Source organism: Vicugna pacos, chromosome 14, assembly GCF_048564905.1.
Source record: "Vicugna pacos chromosome 14, VicPac4, whole genome shotgun sequence".
Taxonomy (NCBI): domain Eukaryota; kingdom Metazoa; phylum Chordata; class Mammalia; order Artiodactyla; family Camelidae; genus Vicugna; species Vicugna pacos.
The window spans coordinates 67,437,632-67,447,393 of record NC_133000.1 but is presented as its reverse complement, the minus strand read 5'-3'; the positions used below and the strand labels follow the sequence as shown (position 1 = coordinate 67,447,393).

The 9,762-nt window shown below is 35.4% G+C and overlaps 1 long non-coding RNA gene across 1 annotated transcript; it reads right to left on the bottom strand.

Moving 5' to 3' along the window:
• Positions 1 to 1,559: 1,559 nt before the first annotated feature.
• LOC140685557 (uncharacterized) lies at positions 1,560 to 6,942 on the bottom strand. The gene is made up of 3 exons (XR_012058818.1): positions 6,854 to 6,942; positions 6,276 to 6,408; positions 1,560 to 1,752 (listed from the first exon to the last, which is right to left on the bottom strand). It is a non-coding gene; the product is annotated as an uncharacterized lncRNA (long non-coding RNA).
• Between the last annotated feature and the right edge of the window lie 2,820 nt (positions 6,943 to 9,762).

Sequence of the window (9,762 nt, the reverse complement as noted above, 5' to 3'; positions counted from 1 at the left end):
TCACATTGCAATACAAGTGTATCAAATCGATACGCTGCAGGCTGGAAACTTACACAATGCTATATGTCAACTGTATTGATATAAAGCTGCAAGAAAAAAGAGAACCTTTTTTTTTTACTTTTTCATCAGCAACTACTCCTTTTATTTACATTCCCTTCGACCAAAATTCCTTATGTGAATCATCAGTTCTCACTATCTTTTCACCTCTCTTTGCCATTATTTCTTAAACTCATTCTAGTCGGTCTTTTCTCCTTGCTCCTCCATTGAAACTGCTCCTGTCAAAGTCATCCCTGACTTCAGCATTGCCAAATCCAATAGTCAATTCTCAATTTTCATCTTTCATGACATGGCAGCAGCATTTGATGAAGTTGCCTCTCTCTTCTTGAAATTTTATTGTTTGTTTCTAGGTCACATTCTATGGTTCGCTTCCTATAGTAACATCGCTCATCCTTCCCAGATTGATTTGCTGGATCTCATTCCCAATTCCCCAGCGTTGACCTTAGAGTGCACGGATGCCTCAGTTTTCAGGACTCTTATCTTTCCAACTTACTCCATAAAGCATTCTGTCCCAGTTAGTTAATAATACTTCTGGCCTCTCTTTGATATTTATGATCAATTTCAGTTAGCATTTGTGAATGTCCTTCCATTCTTAGCTGTGGAATACTAAGAACAATGCTTTCTAGTAAGCCTTGAAGTTCGTAAGTTAAATTTCTTTGAATTTCAAAGGCATTTGCAGAGATAAAAATCCCACTAGTAGAAGTATAGTGTTGAATTTTATTCATTAATTCAATAAATATTTAATGAGCACTTACCACGTGCCAGATATAGTTTTCTAAGACTAAGCTATTTCACTAAGCATGTTATAGATATAATACATGTTCAATTGGAATAGGTCAGAAATGTTCACCTTTGATGCTGTAAAATATCTTTCAATAGCTTGTGCTCTTGTCATTTTTCAAGAAGCATTGTCTTCTTTTCTCCAAAGAAAAGATCACAGATGCTCTATAAACTTTTAACCTTATGTGTTGTAAAAATTTGAAGACAAACAATAATACATGAACAACTGAAGCCACGTATGCCATCATTATTGATTTTAATTCTAAAATATGCAAAGGACTTTGGATATTCTATTGATTTAATGCCTGGCTTTGTTTTACTTTTAAAATTACAATTGATTTTTAGGTCTTTGGTTTGTTTTGGGCCAAAGTGTTAAAATGTGCGTTCTGTAAGGAGGAAGAGATGCACAAACAAAGAGGAGAATGTTTTTGAAGGTCAACCTCTTCTGCAGTAATTCCAGAAAAATACTTTGCCATTCGGAAAATCATCAAGAGGATTCTAGAGCTGGAAATTGTGTTATTAAGCATATAGCATTCATCTGTTAAGTTGGGAGAGTCTTCACATCAGGAACTACATGTTTACTATAACCATTGTTTATGTTTTTATGATTGTATGTACTTATTATTTTTGGTAGATGCTGGAGCAGCAAGTGTCAGAATCACTCCAAGAATTTAAAATACGTTGGCCAAGTCAACATTCTTTAGAATATTACTTACCTGGAAGCCAGGCGAGAAGGAGCTCTTTCTTTCCCGGGACTGCAGATGAGAAGCCATTTCTTCCATGCTCAACCTGCAGTCAGCAGCTTTCAGACAGTCCTGTGACAATCACTGAGGTTTCCAGGTCTGTAGCTGGCCCAAAAACATCAATGTGATCACAGGTCTTATCCTTAGTCATGTATCAGGATTCTCTGAATTCCTGGAAGAATATTGTTTAAAGGACACAATCGAGGGGAAAATTAGTGGCATATTCAGTGACAATTTGACATACTCTCAAAAATCACTATAAAACATTCTTTGGATACAGATAGTTTAATGATTTATATTTTATGCTTTCAGAGAAATGTTCAAAAAGTAAAAATGATTATACTGAGAACTGTATGCACAAAGTAGTTACAAGGGAATCTCAGCAGTCAGTGTAATCTGGCAGTTGAGGAAGATTATGCATTCAACATGCACTTGCTCAATTTTGGCAACTCTGTTTCCCATAAGGATTCATTCTCAGGGACAAGAACCTCAGGTTACAGACCCCGTGCGCAGAGACCCAAGGAAGTCATATCGTTACAATAAACCCCGAAGAAAGCAGGGAGCCGTGAAGAACCCTAAGTCACACAATGTATAGAGTGGATCTACAGCACAGTATTCACAGAAACATGAATATGAGTTTGTGATAAATTTCATAAGCTCTTTATCACAGAACCCATTACAGGAATAAGCTGGGGAATGAATTCTATTAGTAAATCTCGCCTTTGTAATATAACAGCTAATAAATTAACAAAAAAAAATGTACCCTGCAATCAAAGGCAAATTGATTTTTAACATTGAGTATGTGTGCCTATATGTCTCATGTGCACCCTTTCTGAGTGGTAGTGACAATAATAACTTCTTTCACAAGTATCTTTAGTGGAAGTATGCAACATAATGTCAACATTAAGAAATTGGCTCTTGATTACTTAAAAACTCAAACAGAAAATGCTCTTCTGAGTATACTTTTGTGTGTCTTTAAATTAAATTAGTTTAATGGAATCTTGAATATCTTGGAACAATAGTGTTTGTATCTAAAATTGTAATTATATGTGACAATGTACTTGAAGTGTAATATAAAGGAGAATTTCAGAATTATGTTCTCAGGAGAAAAACTTTCTAGTAAAAATTCATGAGCATTTCTAGATCCATAAAAAACAAGAGATAAGGGAGAGAGAGAATTAACATTTTGGAGCTACTTATTATTAAACTGCAGAATGTAACTGGCTAAAGGGTGTGTGTGTTTGTGTGTGTGTATGGTAAAATATATATAGCTATAATTTTTCTGTTAACAAGAAGCATTATTCTCTGACAATGTGTAAGAGAGCATGGTTAGGTGCCTTTGAAAAACAACAGAGATTTACTTCATCTTATTTCATTGCATTTTTTTTATGCAGTGGACATTTCGTTGTTTTAACTCCAGCAGAAAATAAGGTTCACATTATCTAATGAACAAGCTCCAGACAGGTGTCTCTCCATCAGAGAGAGAAGGGAGGTAGGGACTTCTAGGAGATAGTTCAGAATACAGCCAGATATTTATTGATTAATAAGTAGTTGGTACATCATAATTATCATGAAATAAGCAACATATATTTTGTTCTTTGATTAAGAATAAAAAATACTGAAAATGTTTAATCTCTGTGGAGATCTATTTAAACAGAAATGTGTAAATATTAATCTTAATTGTCATTTTGTTGTAATTGCTGAACTTAAATAATATAATTTCATCTATATATACAAAAGGATATTATTTATTTCTTGTTAATATGAGAAGATAGGAGTGGACGATCACTAAGCACCCTTGGAGCTATTGCATTGCAGTCACTGATTTAAGTTACAGACTAACAGGTTCAGGCATGAAGGTGCTGTGTTTTAAAGCAATCTTGTTCTCTTTATTCTCAAAATGAAGTTGTTCTTTCCTTTTGAGTTTACTCAACGTTGTCACTGGATTTATTTGTTGAAGTAAGAATCATTAAAAGCCTAAAAATGTTAAATTTAAAATACTTTTAGATAATCTTCTAGTCCAGTAAATAACAACAATCTATTAATCATTAGCAGACAAATAAGGTTTGTAACAAAAGGCACTCTTTCAAACATGAACGAGAGCAAGTCAGGTCTCACCAGTGGGGCAACTTCCCACCCTGGGTGCAGATAAAGCTATAAATCAGCAAGCAGACATTGACCACAATGACTATTTTATGTATGTGTGTGTATATATACACACACACACACACACACATATTTATATAACTGTGTTTTATGTATATACATGCATATAGTGTATAATGTGGTTATACAGAAAAAATATTTACAGAAACTTTAACGTGAGTTTATAAGTTACATAACCCTTAAAGGAATAAGCCTAGAAATCAATTATATTAGTAAATCTACCCTTTGTAATAGCAGTTAATAAAACAACAAAAATGTGTCACACAAAGTCAAGTTGATTGTTTTATGTCTATATTTTTTAAATGTACTCTTTCCAGGTGGTAGTGAGGATAACTTTTTTCACAAATATCTTAAGTGGGAATATGCAATATAGTTTCAACAATAGGAAAATGGCTCTTGATCCATTTAAAATCTCTGCAGTACTCTGGAGAACCCCATCGTTTGGCTGAGCTTTAATAAAGTCATGCCATCAAGTTTGAATAATAGTGTTTTTTAAAAGTCCCCCTGAGATACTTTTCAAGATTAATGATCACCAGATATTATGGTATATAAAATCATTAATGGTCATTATAAACTTGATGATGCAATAAGTAATCTTCCAAGCCTATGAGCCTACGAAAAAAGCATGTTATCTCACTGGAGGTGATGGAGAATAATACAAAACAACTTGAATAGAAAACATTCTGTAAAATACAGAATTTTATACAAACAACTGTTTGTATTATTTCTTCCTTGCTTGTGTTATTTCTTCCTTAGGTATCTTGGATCGGGTCATGAAGAGGACATCACGGGGACACACGTGACAAAGAACATAGTGGCCTGAGATGTCCTCCTTTTCAATGTCCAGGAGGGTAACCGGTTTGAGAATAGGTTTTTCCTTTATGCAATAATCAAGACTGCCTTTTCGTATGGGATATCACTAGTTGGAAATTGCAGTCGTGATTTGGGTATGCCTGGACAATCCAAGATGATGGCTGACATCGGATTTAGCCTGAAGTAGTCAGAGGGCTTTTGAACACTTTACTAGCTGTTAGAAACAGTGGAATGTTGACAACAAGCCATAATTTTATAGCTTAAAACAGAGCATGCAACTGTCAGGTCCAGTGGGACTCTTTGTGGAGTGTGGAGCATCTGGGTGTAGCCTGAACACGCAGCTGTAGTGTGCTCATTCCATTCTGGGGGCTGCCGATCAGGGCGGACACAGACAGACCGAAGATGGGAGAGGTGCTTTCAGATCCAGTATCCAAAAGGCCAAAGAGGGATAATTGCATTTTTGGATTCTATACACACAAAAACCTTAATAGCTAAACAGAACCTTAACACTTAATTTGGCACTGGGGGTAAGTATCAGAGTATTTGTTATCAAAATTTGCCCTTGAGGAGGTAGTATTTAGTTGGGTGCTAAATAGATGTTGCCTTCAATTATTTAAATGCCCCTGTGTCGGTAGGTCTGCTATATTCGACAGTAGTAAATTCTGAAATTGCACAAAATTTAAAAGCTAACTTTTCATCCGTTTATAACATCTAAATTCAGCGGGGTAAGGTCTCGGGTCAGACAAAACATAGTCTTGCCAAGATATTTTTTAAGGGTCTTATATTTACAAAATCTTTAACAAAATCCTTACCAACATCCTCAGAAAGCGAAATCATAGCGTTTTCTAACTTGCCAGTTAGGAGACGGCAATACCCAACCCATCCATTCAGGAAACTAAGTTACTGAGGGTCAGTTAGCTTAGGTGGTAGTTTGTGAGAGCCGCCGTAACAAAATACCACAGCCGGGGTGGCTTAAACGACAGAAATGTATTTCCTCAACTCTTCTCCAGGCTGACGGTGTCAGCAGGTTTGTTTTTTCCTGAGGACTCTCTCCTTGACTTGCAGGTGCCACCTTCTCACTGTGTCCTCACATAGTCTTTTCTCTGTGGGTGCGTCCCTGGTACCTCCCTGTGTATCCTAATATCCTTTTCCAATAAGGACACCAGTCAGGTTGGACCAGGACCCAACCCAACTGCCTCGTTTTAAGTTAATTATCTTTCTTTTAAAGATCCTCTCTCCAAATGTAATCAAATTCTGAGGTAGTGGGGTTAGCACTTCAACTTATGGATCTGGGGGAACACAGTTCAGTCCGTGACAGTTTGTAGAAAGGAACGGCCAAGCCTATGAGAGAAGTAAGTCAGAGACTGTCAAAAGGCTATTGGTGTCTCTTAGAATAAACACTTTTTTTTGCTCATGCCTGGATTAAACATCAACCCATCCAAGAAATAGCTTCTCTTGGAAAATGAAGTTTGGAAATTGTGAAAAATACCATCTTGCAAAAATAAAAATTGTCATGTCCTTATTGACTCAACCAAATGGAACTATCTCACCGTCTGGCACAACAAGCTTTACTTTAGATAGAAATAAGAACCACATTGTGTATTTAAAGTTTTGGGGAAAAAAATGTCATCATCATACTGTTCTGTCATCATATCCAGATCCAATGAAAACCCTCAGACCCATATAAAGATGAGTATATTCCTTCTGTAATCTTACTTGTGAAAGGGAGTCTCCAGCTTGTTCAATGCAGTCACTTTCCTTGAGTCTGGCAATATCCCTGATAAATTATGCAGTTCCATATGGTCTGGAAATAGCTTCCATTACTTTCCTTATCTTTCCAAAAGGAGGCCTAGTTGGAAAGTGATAAATAATGGACATTATGAGCAATTTAATTTGTTCTTGTGTGTGTGTGTGTGTGTGTGTGTGTGTGTATACATATATAAGTTATATATATATATATGTTTTATTTGGTTTCTTTTTTCCTATTATTTCATCAGACACTGTAAGTCAAAAGTTATTCACCTATTTCTAAACACTAACTCATAGTTCTTTGTAAAAGCAAATGAACCTAATGCCTTGCCAAGAATACAAAAACTGTAATTTAAGTAAATGCTAGCTTCCAGAATGGGTTTTGGATAAATAGGTCATTTATTACAAAATACATAAATAAACGTTAACCTCCTAATGCCAGTATGCTTTTTGATTGAGAAGGCTGTTTTCTAAAATCAAATGGAGAAGTTGGTTTAGTTAGGCTTATCCCTACAGCCCCCACCACACATTTATTAAATACATACTTGAGAGAGTCTGCGTATTGCTCGGAGTTGTGATCTGCACAGACGGCCGGCCCAGCCGTGAGTCTCAATACCGGGATCCCGCTAATATCTGAAATAGACTAGAGTCACTAACTGTGATCACTTACACAGCCTTTGAGAATTCTCATCAGTAATTCTGTTTCAGTCTTGACTTGTCTCAATTCTAACCCTAATCAGCAGCATCTTCAGGGTCAGTCCTCCTGCCATGTGTGCACAAACAGTCCTTACTGAGATAAAAATCAGGTAAGCCATCTCTGCTTGGACTTACATACATTTCTTTTTTATTATTCCTTTATTTATTTTCATTTGTTTATAATATTTTCTACTTTTAAAAATCTTTTCCATTTAAAATTGAGAATAGAAATGTGAATTTAAGAAAACAGTGACAGATACAATCTGTTCCCTACTAAAGCCAAAATGCTCCCTCCATTTCCAAAAAGAGATCTTAATGAATTCGGAGAACCCAAGTCTTACTTAACATAAAAATTTTCTTTCTCCTTCAAAATGAATGCCTTGAAACAAACTCAACCCAGTGGCAATTTGACAACATGGCTTTAAAACCACAAAACTGCATGTCAGCGAACCAAAAGCCAGATTTCCTCTGGAAGGCATGACGATACCTGGCTTAGTACATTGCAAGGAAAGGGTGAGTAAGATGCAGATCAACAAATCTTTTTGAGCAATTAAACATAATGTGGGGGAGGGGTGACTGTTGTCTTGTGCACTATCCAGAGCAGCATTTTTCATATATCACACTCCATTCTTGTACTTACTCTTTATTAAATTACATTCAAAAAACCATACATAATTGTGCATTTTCTTGAATGCTCAACCAAGGGAACTCACCTGTGTGACCATCCCCAGTGGGTCAAGATCAAGACTGTGTCCAACACTCAGGTATTTCTTTGGTGCCCTCTTCTAGTCACTCTCCTTCCTCCTGATATTTACCAGCAGAGAGTAGACTGGTTTGGTTTGGTTTTTTATGTAAATCATACAGTATGTGCTCTGTGTCTGGCTTCATTCACGTTGGTGTGGACACTGTGTCCACTGTGCATTCACACTGTCATCTAGAATTCCATGGTGTGACTACACTATTGTACTGATGATGGATATTTGGGCAGTTTCCAGTTTGTCACCATAACAAATATTGCCATTGCAGACCTTCTGTCTAGTATGTGTCTAGGAGAGGAATTGCTAGAATACAAAATATGCTTTGCAGACCTTGCCAGAATTTTCCAAAGTGGTTCAAAAGGGTTGCTACCAATTAACATGTCTGCCAACCATGCCAAAACCTTTCAGGTTTTCCACAGTCTTGCTCACATTTTGTATAATTCTTTAGTTCACAGTTTTTCCTTTTGTTTATTATTACTTCCTGTTTTAAGCTCTTTGGTGGTGCATGGTATTATTGTATTATGATTCTAATTTACTTTCTTCGATGATTAAGAATTTATTTTGACTAATACCTTCCTGTTTTTCCCTCCCAGCTTCTGACAACCATTCGTCCATTCTCTGCTTCTACGAGTTGGACCATTTCATATTTCTCATACAAGTAATATCACGTAGTCGTCGTCTGTCTGCGATTGGCTTATTTCACTTAGTATAATATCCTCCAGGCCCATCCATGTTGTTGCAAATGACAGGATTTCCTTCAATAAACATATAAAAAAACCAAAGAATCTATGTTCCTATATTTATTGATCATGTAGTTACCTTTTTGGCAACATGTCTGCTTAAGTCTTTTGATATTTTTCTATTAGGTTGTCTTTTTCTCACTGGTTTGTCAGATTTCTCTGTGTATTCTAGACACATGCGTTTGTCGAATGAATGCACTGGAAATGTGTTTTCTCACTGTGGGATTGCTTTTGCAAACTACCATTGGTATTTTCTAATGGATAGACAGAAAATTTAAACTTTAATATAGTTCAAATCATATTTCCTTTACGGTAAGTGATTTTGAGCTCCTACTGAAGAAATCTTTGCCTGCCTTGGGACTGAAAGCTGTTTGGCATTTTTGTGTTTTTAGGTTTACCTTTCACATGAATATCTTTATGCCATCTGGAAATAGTTTTGCGTGTGTGATTGAGGTATAGCTGATTATTTTATCTGTACTGTATTAAAGTGTTATCTTAGATAAAATCCAGGTGGATATTTATAAATATTATGTAAGAATGGGTTTGAGTCTGGCCTCTCTTCTATTCCATAGATCATTTTTCTACTCACATTATAATGCCACATTCTCTTAATTATTATCATTTATAATAATAATTAATACCTGGAAATGTATATACTACAGCTTTTTTGGTCTCTTCAAGATTTTGATGGCTATTCTTACTTCTTTGAATTTACACATGAATTTTAGATTTGATCTTCATTATATTACTTTATTTTTAAGTATAGAATTTAATTTGCCTTATTTCAATGCACATATTACTTGAGTCAATATATCATGCAATTAGTTTATAATTTTGTTTCTATAAACTCCAAAAATTAAATTATATTTCTTTAACATTTTTATAATATAATATACATATATGTTATATACAGGATATACACATACTTTTTTTTTAAATGGATAATTTTTATTATTGCAAAGTATCATGTTTTTTTAATAGTTTAAACCAAAACTTTGTATGTGGGGTTCTTCTACCTCCACAGCAAAAGAAATAGAAGGAGATTTCCTCAACCTGATAAAGGGCAATGAGGAAAAGCACACATACTTAATGGTAAAAATCTGAACTCTTTCCCACTAAGGTCGAAACAAGGCAAGGATGTACACTCTCAGTTCTTCTATTCAACACTGTACTGGAGGTTAGAGCCATGGAATTCTAACTAGAAAAAGATACAGGAATTACTCAGATTGAGAAAAAATAAGTAAAACTCTCTATTTGCAC